The sequence below is a fragment of the Anas platyrhynchos genome, chromosome 2 (genome assembly GCF_047663525.1).
Source record: "Anas platyrhynchos isolate ZD024472 breed Pekin duck chromosome 2, IASCAAS_PekinDuck_T2T, whole genome shotgun sequence".
Lineage (NCBI taxonomy): Eukaryota > Metazoa > Chordata > Aves > Anseriformes > Anatidae > Anas > Anas platyrhynchos.
This window is the reverse complement of record NC_092588.1, coordinates 53,495,216-53,511,276: the sequence shown is the minus strand read 5'-3', so window position 1 is coordinate 53,511,276 and position 16,061 is coordinate 53,495,216. Positions and strand designations below refer to the sequence as shown.

General features: G+C 36.2%; 1 long non-coding RNA gene across 1 annotated transcript; it reads right to left on the bottom strand.

Moving 5' to 3' along the window:
• Window positions 1–5,628: 5,628 nt before the first annotated feature.
• LOC140001885 (uncharacterized) lies at window positions 5,629–15,746 on the bottom strand. Its single transcript, XR_011807569.1, has 4 exons — window positions 15,490–15,746; window positions 14,668–14,746; window positions 14,367–14,434; window positions 5,629–13,343 (listed from the first exon to the last, which is right to left on the bottom strand). It is a non-coding gene; the product is annotated as an uncharacterized lncRNA (long non-coding RNA).
• Between the last annotated feature and the right edge of the window lie 315 nt (window positions 15,747–16,061).

Sequence of the window (16,061 nt, the reverse complement as noted above, 5' to 3'; positions counted from 1 at the left end):
CAATTTATTTTGTAAGAAGTAAGCATTAATACATGGATTTTCTCTGAGAACTTTGAAATCTCTATCCTCCCAGGAGATAAAAGTTTATAGCATTATTTGTCACATTATGTGTTTACTACAAACAGTTTAAGATTAAAGGCATATTTATTGTAAGAACTGAAGCAATGAATTAGATGTTGCATGTTTCATCTATACTTGTCACAATTCTATAAAGCTTGTTAGCAGTCTAGGATATACAATGATTTAAGGCTGGGTTCACATTCAGCTTTCTATTTCAGGCTGAGGATCTACAATTACCTTGCCACTGTATTTCAAAAGAGCAGAATCTTGACTGCTTAAAAAAAAAAAAAAAAAAAATCCAATTAATGACTTAATAAGTATGTCTGTAAGAAGCAGTATTGGTTATTAAAGGAAAAGTATTTTCCTTCATGTTGTCCTGCTCAGGTGTCTTCCTTATAAAACAAGCATCATGTTCATTACCTGAACAAATAACTGAGTCACAAGATATGAATTTGGTCCATTAATTGTATACTGATTATACACGAAGTTTATGTAATTGCAAGTAAAATATTCTGACCTATTTTGGTGAGTAGTTCCACTACCTATGCACTGTAGGGAAAATAGAAGCTAAAGGCTATTATTTTTTTGCACTTGCAAGTTGGTTTACTTATTATGTTCTCAAAATTTTATAGCACAAATGGGAACATGCAAATCATTCTTCTGCTGTAAATTAAAACTATACATTTCTATGACTGTAGATTCATAACACGGCCACTGGTAGCTGGCATTATCATTTTAGCAATTATGATCCATAAAAATAAATTATCCCAACACTGAGCAACAAAACTCCAAACATGCAAATCATCATGGGATATGAACAATTCCTGTAGTGATTGTCTTTGAATAGTTGCACAAATTTAAAAATAACTTTTCTAGCAGATCAAAACACTGACGTCTAATAAGGTTTACTTTGGGCATGTGAATTTCATGACTCATCAATATATGAATATATAAATAATGATTAAAAGGATAAACAAAACAAAACAACAACAACAAAAAAACTTTACCACGCATTCATGGAGAGCAGGTTTTAATTTTCCACCAGACCAACTGTCCTGAAACCTTTGCGTAAGTGGTGAAATGATGTGAGATCATGAAGGAAGGAAGAAGCAAAAGGCATGGCTAGGAAATTCACTCAGGGTATGTTATTAGAACCTGGGAATTATGCTAGTTGTACAAAGGGCAGTCTAGCATGGTGCCATTTGTACCAGACATGTACAACTGAGATTGATAGCAGTCTGTCAGGCTCCAGCTTCCACAGTTCACCTCTGACCCTAGTTTTAAGAAATATGAATAACCACAGAAAGAAAGAAATGGAAAGAACCATGTCTGGGGTGGAAAAGAAGGATGTGGAGCTAATAGCAGGAATAGCAATAGGAAACTGTAGCTAAAATTATCTATGTACAGTCTTTTTGATTCCCAAGCGGACAGCAATCCCAATGCCTTTGTGTGTGACTTGGTGAAAAACAGTGGCTTGCCTGGGCTGAACATGAAATTACTTATGTGAGAACAATGCTAGGAGTGTGAGAGGAAGAAAAGACACTGAAAAAGGACCTGTGGCCTTTGTACTAATGTCTGTGTTGTAATTTACAAACACATTTGAACCTCAAGCAATCACCATTCACTGGTACTCAGTTTTCCACCTCTATTCATATATCTTGTAATTTGACACAATATATACTGGTGCCATATGTGATGGGAAGATGAAAGGATGATTTGTTAAGCACAAGATAACTCTGATGTAATCAGTTGTTATAGAGTGTTGCTATCTGCCATTTTTTAATAGGAGATAATGATAAGGCTTTTTCTTCAATGGATGTTCTTTCAATTAATTTTACATGAAGAAAGCTTCAGGCTCTTTCTTTCTCACACATCTTATATCCTCTATGAAAACACTGTGCGGGAAAGAGGAGAATGTTATATAAGTTCTGGTGCCATTTTTTAATATTGCAAAAGCTATTCCAGTTCCCCTTTGACACTCAAAATTAAGACAACAATGACGATAACATTGGTGGAAAACATCAGAACACAGACAAGGTTTGCAGTGGAGAGGTTGGCTTTCAGTTATAGTCGCCAATCCGTTCCTTTATGTTTTTACATAACTTTCTCTCTGAGGGACTCTTCATCTGCCCCAGTGCTTGTGTTTTTGCATGGTAAATACGAAAACCCAAACATAAATGTGAAAGAGATGGAATTCCTTTCTGTTTGTAAAGTTGTCATAAAGTTGCTTTTTTTTGCCCTTAAAGTATATTGTCTGTATTTGCTCCATATCATTAAGATAAGGTATTAATGAGACTATCTGAAAAAAAAGGGAAAGGAAAAGGAAACACTTTAAATGTAATTATAGTCAGATGTCAAGACATATCAATAGGTTTAGATATTCACAACATACTTAAGCAATGAAATGAACTTTCTTAGTATTAAATACTGAAAAATGAAAAAAAAATATATGGAGAAACTTTTGAAATACTTAAAATTGAAATACACTTTTAATTTGAACATATTTCTCAGTTTTCTTAAACAATGTTTAGGATGAAATATCTAGTGCAAAGTCTCATTAAATTGTTTTAATGTTGGAATAATAAAGCCAAACCCTGCCTCAGGTTTCTGAAGAGGTATGAAATGTAAATGTGATATTTTTATCCCCCATGATGTGGCTGTGTGAAATGCACTGGGAAGAGTATGCTCCTTCAGTGACTACTGAAAGTGTTTGTGCACATAGTTTCATCTTTCGTGGTCTTATCTGCCAACACACTTGTATATGTGAGGAAGAGAAAGATGGGATACTTTCACCCTGGAGGACTTCTGGACTCCTGGGAATGGTATGTGTACTGGCCACTAACCTACTCTTTGTTGGAGCAGAACCTGAGCAGAATCAACCTACCCTTCCCTGGGCAAACTTCTAAGTTTGCCCAAGAAAAGGATGAGAAAAGCGAGCCTGTCCAAGAACCACACTAACTAACCAGGTCTGATAGCCTGTTCTAGATAAGGTAGCAACATCCTTCAGCGCTCTGCAAGCTCCTCATACAACTCTGTTGGCACAAGGCATCTTCCCCTTCAGGGAACTGACGTTGCTGCTGTGGTGACCATCACTGATGATGCAGCTCATAGGTTGCATTGGTTGAGTTGGTTGCTATGAAGGATTATGGTTTACACAAGCTAGGTCTTCCTTAAGTGAAGGCACCAGCACCAAAAAAAAAAAAAAAAAAAAAAAAAAAAAAAAAAAAAAAGGCTGAATAGAATACAGTGGGAGGAAAGAAAGCAGAAAGCAGAGAGATCTTGTGTACTCTTGGAAAACACAGGGAAAATACATTCTTTAATCTTCTTCATAATCTTAGATTTACTTTTAATGTTAGTGCAGAAGACCAGGATGATTTTTCAAGTTAAATCTCTTTGGTCTGTTTGGTTCTGAATCAGCATTATATTGAGTTATACCACTGAAAGCCTGGTTACTGTATCTGTACATACAGTATGACTGCAGAAAATACTACAGAAATATATGTTCAACTGGAGAGGAATCAGTCAAGGTTTGTGTCCCCATACCAAAACACTGAAAACAGGATTGAACTGTGAATGACCACATTAGCTGTCTAAATACTGAGCTATAGATAGCCTATTTCCAGGAAGGACTCTCCAATCTCAAGTTTCATTAATTAATTTATTTATTTTTATTTATTTTTATTTATTTTTTTTTTAAGGAAAACTCAGGCAGTTTTTGCTGGGCAATTAGCCTGGAGACCGAGGGAAAGGAAAAATGATGGGAATTAGTCTAATGGTTACTGTAGGGCCAGGTGGCTGAGAGTCAGCTTCCTTTAAGTTGTAAATATGAGGAATTAAGGTTGCTTCTAGGTTGCAGTGGGTAAAAGGAATAATTGGGTAGGGCTGCAGGGAAAAGCAGAAGAGTATGGTATTTTGTCTGTGTTGCACTTTTTATTCTGATTATGTTTGTAAAACATATTTGAAGGTAATCTCTCCCTGTTCAGGAAGTGATGAAAATAGCAGTCACTGTATCTCTCAAAGTGGAGGTCTTGGTCTCAAAGGAACTTTTATGTTTTATGGGAATATACTTAATTTTCAAATCTGTTTTATCTATAACATAATTTTTAAGATCTTAAACTGACTGTTAATTTATTTATTTGTTTATTTATTTATTTTTAATTAAGGGTGCAATTAAGTGTATTAGGACATGGGGTGAATCTTTTAGCAAGTCTACATACAAACTTCAAAAGTAGATGACTGAGTATACTTAAAATATACATAAAGATATAAACAGAACATGTAGTTACAGTGTAAAATACAAATATGATGTTTGGATTCAAACATTTGGAGTACATGGACAAACTTCAATTTGAACCACTTTGGGGATGTGTTTCAAATAACACACACAAAAAAAACAACAACAAAACAAACAAACAAAAAAAAAAAACCACCCCAACCTGTTCACTATTGAGTTTAGAGAAAATATATTTGATTCATCCTGCTCTGCTAACAATTCAGTTCCTGTCAAATATGAAATATGAATATTGGCCTTGGGTCAAATATGACTAACTCATATTTACAATATTATATAACTGTAGATATATTTAATATTCTGAATATATTCAGCTGCTTGAGTAAGAATTGCAACAAGTCAGGATCAGTAGAAGGAAAATTCCTGAACTGTCCTTGACTGTGATAGCAAATATCAGCAAGCTTTACTTTCTGCTGCTTATGATCGTACAATACAGAAGCATGTAAATTACTTTGTTGAAGGTCTAATCCTGTTGGATCTTGTATTAAGTAATTTAATACAGAGCAATTATTTTAAATTTTTAATTGGGAAGGGATAGATTTCTATTATTGTCCTAATTAAAACCTTTTAATTTGAAAAATAAAATTCTTGTTCTCACACAAATTAATCTTGAAATAGCAAACTGTGGCCTGATTCTAAAACGTCTGTTTTAATTGTGGATTATCTGGCAATGAAGAAGCTAAATTGGAATCCGTTTTTAAATAAGTGCATAATGTTTCTTTGACCAATTTTCAACAGAGGTATAATATAGACTAGATTCTGATTTTGTTTTCAAGAGCTCAAAATGTCTTCAGAATGGGACATTCTGAAATAAAATGTCAAAAAAAAAAAAGCAAACATAAAAAACCTCTTTTATGTCACTGATTCTGTGATTCACATAAATATGGAAGTGCTTTTATGAGTGTGAGAAGGGCCAGAATCTTGGATGGCCTATATCAATTTAGCTCTGTGTGAAACAATGCAATCAGTCTGTTTAACTATAGCAAAAATGTCAGGCAAGGCTAGTTCAGACTAGGAGCTTACATTTCCTTCCCCAAGAAACAAGAAGGCCAATTATTCCTTAAACAAGTGCTTAACTCTTACCTTAAAACTCTGGAATAGTTTCATACACTGTAAAAACACTAAATATAGGTAGGGTAGATGGGAAACACTACAGACAGTTTGCTGTAAGGACCATCTTTAGAGAAAGTGAGGAAGTAGGAAAAAATGCACAAAAAAATAAATAATGATTTTATTCTAATTTAATAAAACGTATTAGCACACAAGGAACAGAAAATCATTCAGGGTTTTATTTTCATGAAATATATTCACCTGGAGATAGCAGATTATTGAAACTAAAATTTTTCCTAAGGACACATTACTTTTGCTGCTTTATTCCAAAAAGTCAGATTTTGAGTATAGCAATAGGGAGTATTTGGATGTTTAAAGAGATGTTTTGTTTGTTTGTTTGTTTCTTTCTTTCTTTAAACCAGCTCTTGGTTTTGAAGCTCATGTTCAAGTGAGGCTAAAATTTAAGATTTTAACTTCTAAAATTCTCTACTATCTTTCAGAGATAGTACTGGAACTCTAAAGGATGGGAACTCCAAAGGATTGGCTTTAGAATTAGCACTGACATAAAGATATATTTTATTTATGCCACTGTAATAAAATTTAAAAAAAAATACAGTTTGAAATACATCAATGAGACAAAAAAGAATGGGTGAAATGAGAAATTATTCCTTGTTGGATGTCAAATATTCAATTCCAGTCTCCTTAACTCATATATTTAGTATCCTGTGAAAGCCTTAAATAGTAATTAATAACATACAGTTATTTCTGGATTTGACAAGAGGTTTGAAAGGTTGAACCTTAAATGTTGAGGACTCTGCTGCTTAACATTCAGCTTATTAGAGTTGCAAGATGCTAATTAGACATGATAGCCTCTCCCAGGTTCTTCATATACATGGAAAGGATACATGAGACAAGGGATATTGGAAGATTTCTATGTTCAGTTTTTGCTGTTTAAAGTTGACCTTGAAAAGTCAGGCAATCATTTCTGAGGGTGTTTAGGAAGTAAATTCTCCTTTGTTATTCTTTTTTGGGGTTATAATTTTGGTCCTGCTTCATGTGTGTTGTTGTATTGTTACATCATGTTTGCTACATCATTATTCTGAAGTGAAGCTGGAAAATTTCCCTGAGATATTACTTTTTAAAGTGGAATGGATTCTTATTACTTCTTGTTATTGATAAAAGTGGGCTTTTTCTTTGACTTTCTCTTTTTGATTATAAAAGACAAGATCCTGAAGATGTCTTCTATCCCTGTACAATATTTAAATGACTCTAAAATTATTAAAACTATGACTGCCATTTTTTTTTGTTGGTTTAAATTGGCTGTTTTCACTTCTCTGGGGTTCTCATTATTTGGATGTTGCATTATCCTTTATTTTCTTAATTTGCCATTTGTGGCAGGCTGAGCATTTGAGTCTAATTTGGAGGATTCAGAAGTTCTCTTTACAGAGGATTTTTCCAGACCTGCACAGCATCACACTAGCACAGTCCATCTGTGTAGAACAATGATCCCATGACAAAACTGAATCATTTCTAAACTAAAAGTGTATTTCTCAGGAATGATGAATTCATAGCTTTCCTTTTCCTTCCCTAATGTTTCCTGCCTACTTATTGCAGAAATAAAAGGATATGAGACATCTGAGTGAACAGAACACAAAGAGTAAGCACTTCCCAGTTGCAAGAAAATATAAGAGAATATCCTCAGGAAAACCCTGTTGAAGTGCCTCTGGATTTTTACTCATATGACCAAAATCAGAGTTGAGTCCTATGCAGAAGTCCTATTCAATGCATGTTCCTCACCTGCCAACCCACAGCCCTTTGTGCATTTGAAAGTCTCAAGCTACAGATGAATTCCTTAGAACAACTGGAAAACAGTTCAGATGGCTTCATAAGCATGAGCAGTCCACAGGTGTGATGAGGGGAAAACAGTTCTTTCACATCTAATTTCCTTAAAAAAGAGATGCCTTCATACCTGTGTTACATCTGCTACATACATCTCATACATCTGTTGTATTAGACTTGGAAGCAAGTACTGTTTGACATACAGGACGATTAAAGCTATTTTATTCTAAAATCAGTATCATCCATCATTGTGCTGTTGACATTCTGATGAGGTAGCTTAAAAAAAATTAAGCATCATTGAAGGTAAAGGTGGGATGAAGAACCCACTATCTTGCTGTTTGAGTACAGGTAGCCCTGCTATAACATATTTGGCCCAACAGGCATGCAATTTGTGAAAAAAGCTGAGATGAAGGTGAAAAGGAGGAGGTGAGATGAGAATGTGAGCAAAAACTATGTTCACTTGGTGGTATTACCTCAGTAAAGCACATCCAGTGAGAATTCATATTGTATGGTATTAAGATAGCTATAGAAAATTTATCTGCAATAAAGCCTTTTTAGATACTAACATAACTATATTGTGTTTTCCATGTCTTTCTGCAAGTAAACTGACCTTGTAGGAGGCAATTCCAGTTCTGGTTGCCTTCTTGCATTCATGAGCATGAGCATATCTGCTGATTTAGGACCTATCCTTTGCAGCAGTGAATGCTCAAATAGGGTTGATTCACAAGTAGAAGGGTTGATGACTTTAGGTACATAGACACTGAAGCTGGCTTTGTGTGCCCCGTATCAGAAGAGCTATGTTTGAGGAACATAAGCACTGTTTGAGGCAGTAAGCACTGAGAAACAGGGTTTACTATATGCAGCACTGTTCTGCTTGGAGGCAGGTGTTCTGCTTCAAGTTTTGACATATTATGTCCCTGTAGCACTGTAACGTAATATAATTCTAAAATTATATTAGCTTCCTGATGGAGGAAAATGAAGCATAAAGATCATGTAATTTTCCCAAGGCAAGCCAGTGCCAGAGCTAGGAACAGAATAATAATAGGCAACAGTATTGTTGGAATTGTAGGAATATCACAATTTGAATTGCCCACTGTATTGCAGGATGACAAAATGATTAGACTCCAACACTGTGCATAGCAATACACAACAATTTTAGCCCCACACCTGTCATGCTCTTGTCCTAAAGCTCCTGGAGCTGAGGAGTGCCCTGTCCAAGTAGCAGTAAGGGAGGATGGCTGAAACTGTAGCCCTCTGTGCAATTGGTGGTGTTTACCTCTCGCCTTCTCTGCTAGAGCAGAGCCCAGGCATTTGCATTTGTAGGTGATAATGGGTCACACATGTAGATGGGAGAAGGAGCTGAACTGGGCAGTGGATGCTAACAGTGAAGGAGATCCCTGCCCTGTTTTGCACTCTGTTTTCACCCCAAAACCAGTCCCTCAGGGGTTGGTCACAGTGCTCAACAAGATCAGAGCATCTGTGGAGCAGGAGATGAACAGACTGAGCTAACACAACTTTGCCCATTGCCAGTCCTCTTCTGTCCACTGATCCTTTGTAAAGGGGACTGCGAACCCTCAGACTGTGAGCTTCCTGAGAAGCACTGGTCTGATGAAAGGTTCACTCGTTGCTTCTCATTTGAACCAAGCTCAGGCAGGCCAGTTCTCTCACCCTTGTGGACACTGTCATTTGATAAAGAAAAAGATTAAGAAAGCTATGATCTGTGCAGGACTAAAGTGCCTGCTAGAGATATGTTTCCCTTAATATGCAAGCTCTGACCCCCTAGTCTCCTACTCAACAGGAAAGGACTGAATCAAATAATTAGAGAGCGGGGAAGGGGGGAAAAATGTGGGGATTTTTAAGAGCATTTGGGGAATTTCCTGTCTCAGTTTCAGTCTCAGATTAACTCTTCATATATCCTTGAGACTGTTTGAGCCAGCCCCAGCACATCTCAATGCCTCTTCCACTTCCTACCTTCCTCAGTGATAATGAAAGTGCTATAATGTTACTACTAGGTTTCATGTACTGAAAAGATACTTGAAGTTGTGCTTGCCAAAAAACCATGTTCAGTCAGATCAAGGGAAATGAGTTTCTAAATGAAAAACCTTTCTGAAAAAATTCTTTGTCCCTCATTTTTTGCTGTCTCTCTGTATGAAAAACAGAAAAAAATACTTTTTGAGTCATCTGTAGAACCCTTGGACAGTAATTGCAAGAAGTAAAATAAAGAACCTGGATTTCTGATGCCATCTTATACTATTCTTGTGTATACAAGCCTGGTTTAGAAAACAAAACATGATTTTCAACTGACCATTGCAGTTTTGATGGTCATTGCTTCAGATGTGTGTTATTAACTGACGTCCTGTAATCTTCTCCTGATGAAAGGTCAGGGGATAGCACCCTATACACACGGCTAAGCAGTTGGCTTTCATTATTCACACACACAAAACTAGGTACCAAACTTGGCTGGTGATTTAACAATACATTTTGAAAAGAGAACTCTTTGTCATGTGTAATAATGAATGTTTCTGCTGCCTGCACAAAGTCAGAGGTTTTAAAGTACTATACCAGAAAGGAAGGAATAATCATTCCCCAGCCCTGAGGTCTAAAATGCTAGATGCTGTCTCGTTGTCTGTTAGAAATACCTTTATAAGACTTCATGTTCTCTTTAGCAATTGAAGAGTTTAATTACCATTGTAGCATTGCCACTTTTCCTTACATTATCTTAAAATTACATTTATTTTAAATGAATATTCTAGCTAATTTAAGGCCTCATTCTATACTCTTTTCTTGTGTTAATAATCTCTTAAGCTATAACTGATTTCATATAAATCAAAAACCCAATTCTTGTAATAAAGAAGCAAATAGTGGGGAAAAGGATGAATGGCATTTAATCCTTTCAGTCCAGGTTTTACAATGAAAAATTCCTTAAAGTGATTTACTTTTGCTGGATGTGCCCTACATGTCACAGTATATCATTTTCAAACAGGAAGGAAGATTGCAAAATTTGGGATAGATATGTGATGACATACCCATTGACTTCTGGTAGAAGATCTGAGTTTCCTGTGTAAAAATATAATCATCAAAGTGAGAGAATACTCTGAGACCATCCTTCGCCATGTCCAGGGAATTTCAGTTACAGACAGATTTGCCAAATCTGGATCACAAAAAAATATCAAAATAATGTTGCCCAAATTAACTTATAAAGCAAAGATTTTGAAGTGAGGGGTAAACGGAGAAACTGTTGAACAAGTAATTTTTATGGGCATCTGGAACAAGAGACTGTAAGTCTGAAGTGATGAAAAAGAATTCAAGGATAGAAAAATTTCATGAAAATAAAAGGAGTTCTGTGATTTAAAATACTTATATCGTTATATCTGTTTGTAGGACACAACTTTGCAGATTAATTTGCATTCCCCAACTGTTCCTGCAGGTGAGATTTTCAGCACTGCAGAGCAATTGAAAGAACAAAATTGAAGCTATGTACTTTATACATCTTTTTGCGATTGTATAACATTAACAGTGATTAGTTTCAACATAGACCTTTAGCATATTATCTGTCCTGAACAAAATTACAGTGTGCAGTTACTTTGATATTTACATATGTTGTTTCAACATCTAGAATACATTAGCCTCAGTTTTCATTTAGTTTTGTGTTCAGCAGTGACACAATAGCGAGGAATGCAGTCAGTTCCTCACTAATTACCAAATATTTATATTATTCAATTAATCTAACCATTTACATTTTGTTTAGCACCAGCTGTTGCTGTTTTCTCAGAGCTTTTCTTTAAGCTAAATGCACAAGCCATGAGCATGAGTACTGCAGGAAACATTTGAGAGACAAGCTTGTTGAGAAGCTGCTGATTCAAAAACATGCTGTAAGTGAATTTGCATAGACGAATTAAATGACCCATATCAACTTCTAGTGCTAACAAATACTATCGTGAAAGTGACAAGAAGCATATTTCTACCCCTTAACCATTAATGAAACTACACGAGTAAATTAGGTTATGCCACTCTATCTTCATAAATTGCTGATTCAATATATCACACTAGAGAAACAGCTGAGTAATTACAGGATGATGCTTGAAGCAATAGAGGCCTCATTTGCATATTAACAGACACTTGTTGTAATAATTTCTGTCATGGACTGGTAAATGCTAGACATGATTAATTCTGTGAGCACTGCAGTTTGACTTCTTCCGTGCACGGGAAGAACCAACATACCAAAGGCTGCAAACGTGATATGTGTGTGCTTCTCTGCAACTCTGAGGCAACCAGTTCTAATTAGCCCCAGGAACTTGCCCAGGTACACTCTCCTTGGAGATATTTTTCCTCAGTGTCTTATGCAAAAGGTCTGGTAAAGCAGTCTCAAAAGGCTGGAAAAAAGGGAAAAGCAAAACCATGAAATATTCTAAGCACCAACTGAAGCAGAGTTCCTTTCAAATGTCTAAATAGATCTGGAAAGAAGATGAAACAGCTTTCCATACAGGGTTTCAGCTAGTTTTATTTTATTTGCAAACTTCTTTACCTGGAAGGCATAACGGCATATATCATGTAAAATTTCTAATGAGCTTTTTACCTGAGGGGTTTATTTGTTCACATTGGTGGTGTCAGAGATTGTATTGGTGGCATTGATACCACTCTGCTTGGTTAATCTGTGACTATAAGATAGGCATTTAGTTCACATTAGTGAAAGTCAGTTTGCTGTCTAACAATTACCTGTTCTTCCTGTGTACTTTGAATTGCTTAGAAGGAAAATTCAATAGTTCCCTAACCAACGTAGCATTGTACTCTTTTTCGCCAATAAATAGTTACTTAGGGGACTGTAAGATACAGGAGGTAAAAATATGTATCAATTTAAAGAGGAGGATAACTTGCCTCACAAGCCAAAACAATGAAATGTTACCCAACTTCTCCATAAAAGCGTTGCAGCTGAACCGAAATATATGTTTCTGAGGAGTGGTTGCAAAGCCACATTCTCCTTCAGTTCCAGTGTAGGAATTGTCTTCTGCATTGGTCAAAACCAACCTAATAGAATTATCTGAGCAACACAATCTGGTGGGCAAAGCTGCTTACAGGATAATGTTAGCCTATTGATTTTCTTACACAAACTTTATGATAGTCAAAAAATTTCCACCTTTCATTCTGGGACTTTGTAGGTTTGTTTATTTATTTATTCCTCCTCCTTTCCAGCTTACAATGCCATGTAGTTTGGGAGTGTCCTCTCTAAGGGCACTAAGTCTCTCTATGTCTCAGTTGTGACTGGGATGTGTGGAAAATCCAGAAACCCCCAGGATGACATCTCTTCCCCTCCTTTCATACAAAGGGATTCTACTGACGTTAATCACTACAGTGAATTTTCTAAAGACCTATTATTTGAATCCACACCAGGACCATACTTTGCTTCCTGGTCATAAAACTCTTTGGGGGTAATGCAGAGCAAAGGAATCCCATTTTCATTGGGTTACCAGCTTTTCTTTCTGTTCATCAACAGGGTATTTACTTGGCAACTACAGCCTGGGAAATCAAAGTGACTCAGAGAATCTGGAGGAGGTCCTCAGCCTCTTCCTCTCATCAGCAGGGAGAGTTTGATGCCACTGAAGTGCAATGTACAAACTGGTTAAGGGCTGCCTTGAGCTAGGCAATAGGAATGGAATTAGCAAGGGCATGTCTAATCTCCCTCCCTTCTCTGAAGCATGCATCATAGTCACAGGTAAGAGACCTTTGCCCCTCTGAGATGAAAACAATCACACTGCTTGTACTGAATTTGGTTGCGACGAGCAATCCCTGTCTAAAGGGTGTCTGGAGACATCTTCTTGAATAAGTCTGTTGTGTTGTTTCTGTGTTGTTCAGTGCTCCCTTGTTCTGATGGAAAGACATTGCTTCACAAGTAAAAAATAAGGCTTTAGAAGCAGAGATCGTCTTAATGAAGGTAAAAAGTTTTGTCCTATCAATTCCTAGGCAATGAAGTGCTCCGTGGTACTGTCAGAGAAAGCTCTGTTCAGCGGCTCCATCCAGAAAAATGCAAGCATTTCCATTTGCTTAGAGGACTCTGTCCATAGTGCAGGGCTTTGCTGTCTTCCAAGTGGTAATAATGCAATGTATTCTGCAAAACAGAATGGTGTGAATCATCTTGGGACCTAATTACTGAAAAAAGGGACAATTCCCTTTCAAACCAAAGAATCTTACTAGGACACCAAACACAAACATATCAAAAATTAGCTGTGCCTGTTTTTGTTTGTTTGTTTGTCTGTTTGTTTTGTTTGGGGGAGGGGGATGAGTTTAATGTCTTGGCCTTGATAAGCAAACCTAAGTCAAGATCTAAATGATTAGGGACCTCTGTGTTTTACAGAACATTATCACAGTTGCAGTCATCATAGGCAGATGAGTTGAGAATATCTTGAAGAGAGGAAAAACAAAATAAAACAAACCTAAGCAAACAAACAAACAAAACAAACCACAGAAGAGCAGAAGAATTAAAGAGCATTGCATTTTGAGGCAATCCCTCACATTTCTCCAAGGGTCTGACTCTGTTCACAGGGATGCTCTTCTGAAGACACCAGAGATACTAGCAGCAGGATGATCAGAAGTCAAGCTTTTTCCACTATGGATAGTAACAAAGATGTTCTTTTCCTAATGGATAAAGTGACTCCTGTGATTCTCAATATTTATATTTCATTTTAATCCATTTGTTGGCTTACAGACTCAGAGTCACAAATCACAGAGTCCCTGAGCACTGAGGTTCATATTTAGCTTTTGGTATTAGCTGAAAATGGATAAAAACTCATTTGGTGAGACAGCTTCATTTTCACTCAAATCATTCGTTTTACATTAGAACAGTCTAGACAAATTAATAGGATCCTTTTTTTTTTTTTTATCTCTTCACTAAGACATAAGTACAAATTCAAAAGTAGGCACTTAATAGCACTGGGAAGATTTCTGATGGCTCTTAAAGGAGCACAGGCTGATGAGTAAAATATAGTGAACCAGAAATATTGTATAAATACCGAGAATCCATCATTAATCGAACTGTTTTGGATTACTGCTCTTACTGGATTACTTCTCCTAACAGAACTAACTCTACAGATGATGACAAAGGGAAAAACATGTATTCTGTTAATCTTCCTACTTTTGAGAGATCCAGGTTCCCAAACCCATGGACACACGAAGATAATCAGGGATAAAGACCATTCCCTTCTGGAAATAAGCAGAAGATAATAGCCTTGTTATTCTAACTTACATTTGCTTTTGTTTTACAAAATATCTATTTTATTCATGATTTTTAATATAAGCAATGAAGCTCCGTTTGGGGAATTTGGTTCTATTAAAAAAAATAAATGAAAAGAGGGGGGGATCTTAAACATGAAGAGTTCTTTTTATTCCTCTCATTGTCAAGACTTCAAAAAATACAGTGAAGAGGGGAGACTAACCTTTGAAAATTTTCAAGCTCCATTTTCTTTGCTTCCTTATTTTTTTGCCATTTTCCAAGATAATTAGGTAGGAACAATCCTATCAAAGAAGTAAACAAAGCAGCAGATTAAGCATTTGAAACAATTGCATGGAGCTAAAGTCATGATAAACATATGAACAATGTGAACAGCACAACTTCTTGTAATTCTAATAGCTTTAGAAGACAATAGATAATAAGGGACTAATACAATAAATTGGTGTTGATGTATATAACTCTTTTTTAGTCAAATTATATTTTACTCAACAGATAATTATACATTACACAGCAATAAATTGGTATTTCATTGCAGGTACACTCGTATTTTTGAGGACTTTGAACTGGATTTTGCTGATACATGAATGTGATAACAGAGCTTAACACTATGTTTCTTTTTAAAAAGATGCATCCTATGAGATCCATACCTGAATATTTGTCAGGATTGAGATTAACTAAAAACTTCTGTAAAAAAACAGCTCCCTCAAAATACAAACAAGAAAAATGTTTACTTCATACATTCTTAAGCTAAAATGATAATAAAGCCATGTTGCTGCTATCTGCATCAATTCTAGTTTATATCAGGAACTTCATGTCAAAAAAACAAATAAATTCCAAAGACAGACTTATATGCATGTATAAGAAACAAACCCAAGCAAGAAAAGGGAGGAGGATAATACAGCAGAATAGATGTAAAACAGATCAGTTACAGTTTTTTAGCTTTTGTTTGGAGCAGTATCTGTGTCATCATAATGAACAAAATATGTGATTCCCTTGTATCAGAGAAGAGCACATCTTTGCCCATTACCATTTCTCCCGTGAACTGCCAGGAGCCTTCCAGGGTGCTGGTAGGGTTCATAGCAGCATCGACCAGCTGCCACCAATTGTCCTCCAAGCCTGTGTTGAGCAGCTGGAGCTTTGGTGCAACTGTGTGCAAGTCTGAGCAAAAATGTAAGGATACCATAAGAAAATCAGCAGGAAATTTCCTCACAGACTCTCCACTGCTATGTTATTTTTCACAGTTTGATCTTGTTTAGGTTAGGCAGAAAGGACAGCAGTACTGCTGTTTTGGGATTATTCATTCTGGGAATGCAAAGCAAATTGCTCTGGATTACAGTAACTTTAGTCATCGTAAAGTTACCATCACATGCTTCCCATTGCCTCCACATTCTATCATTTAGCAATATTCTTTAGTCTCCAAGCATGTACTGCTGAGGACATTAGTGATTCTCCCAGATATTAATTTCCTTTTTGAACCTAAATTTCATTTCTTTATCTACCTGGACTGAAACATTCAGTTCTTCTGTCTTCATTCTTATCCTAATTCTGATTAACTTAAAGAATGTCAAGTCAATGGCAAATTATGCTATCATGCAGTCC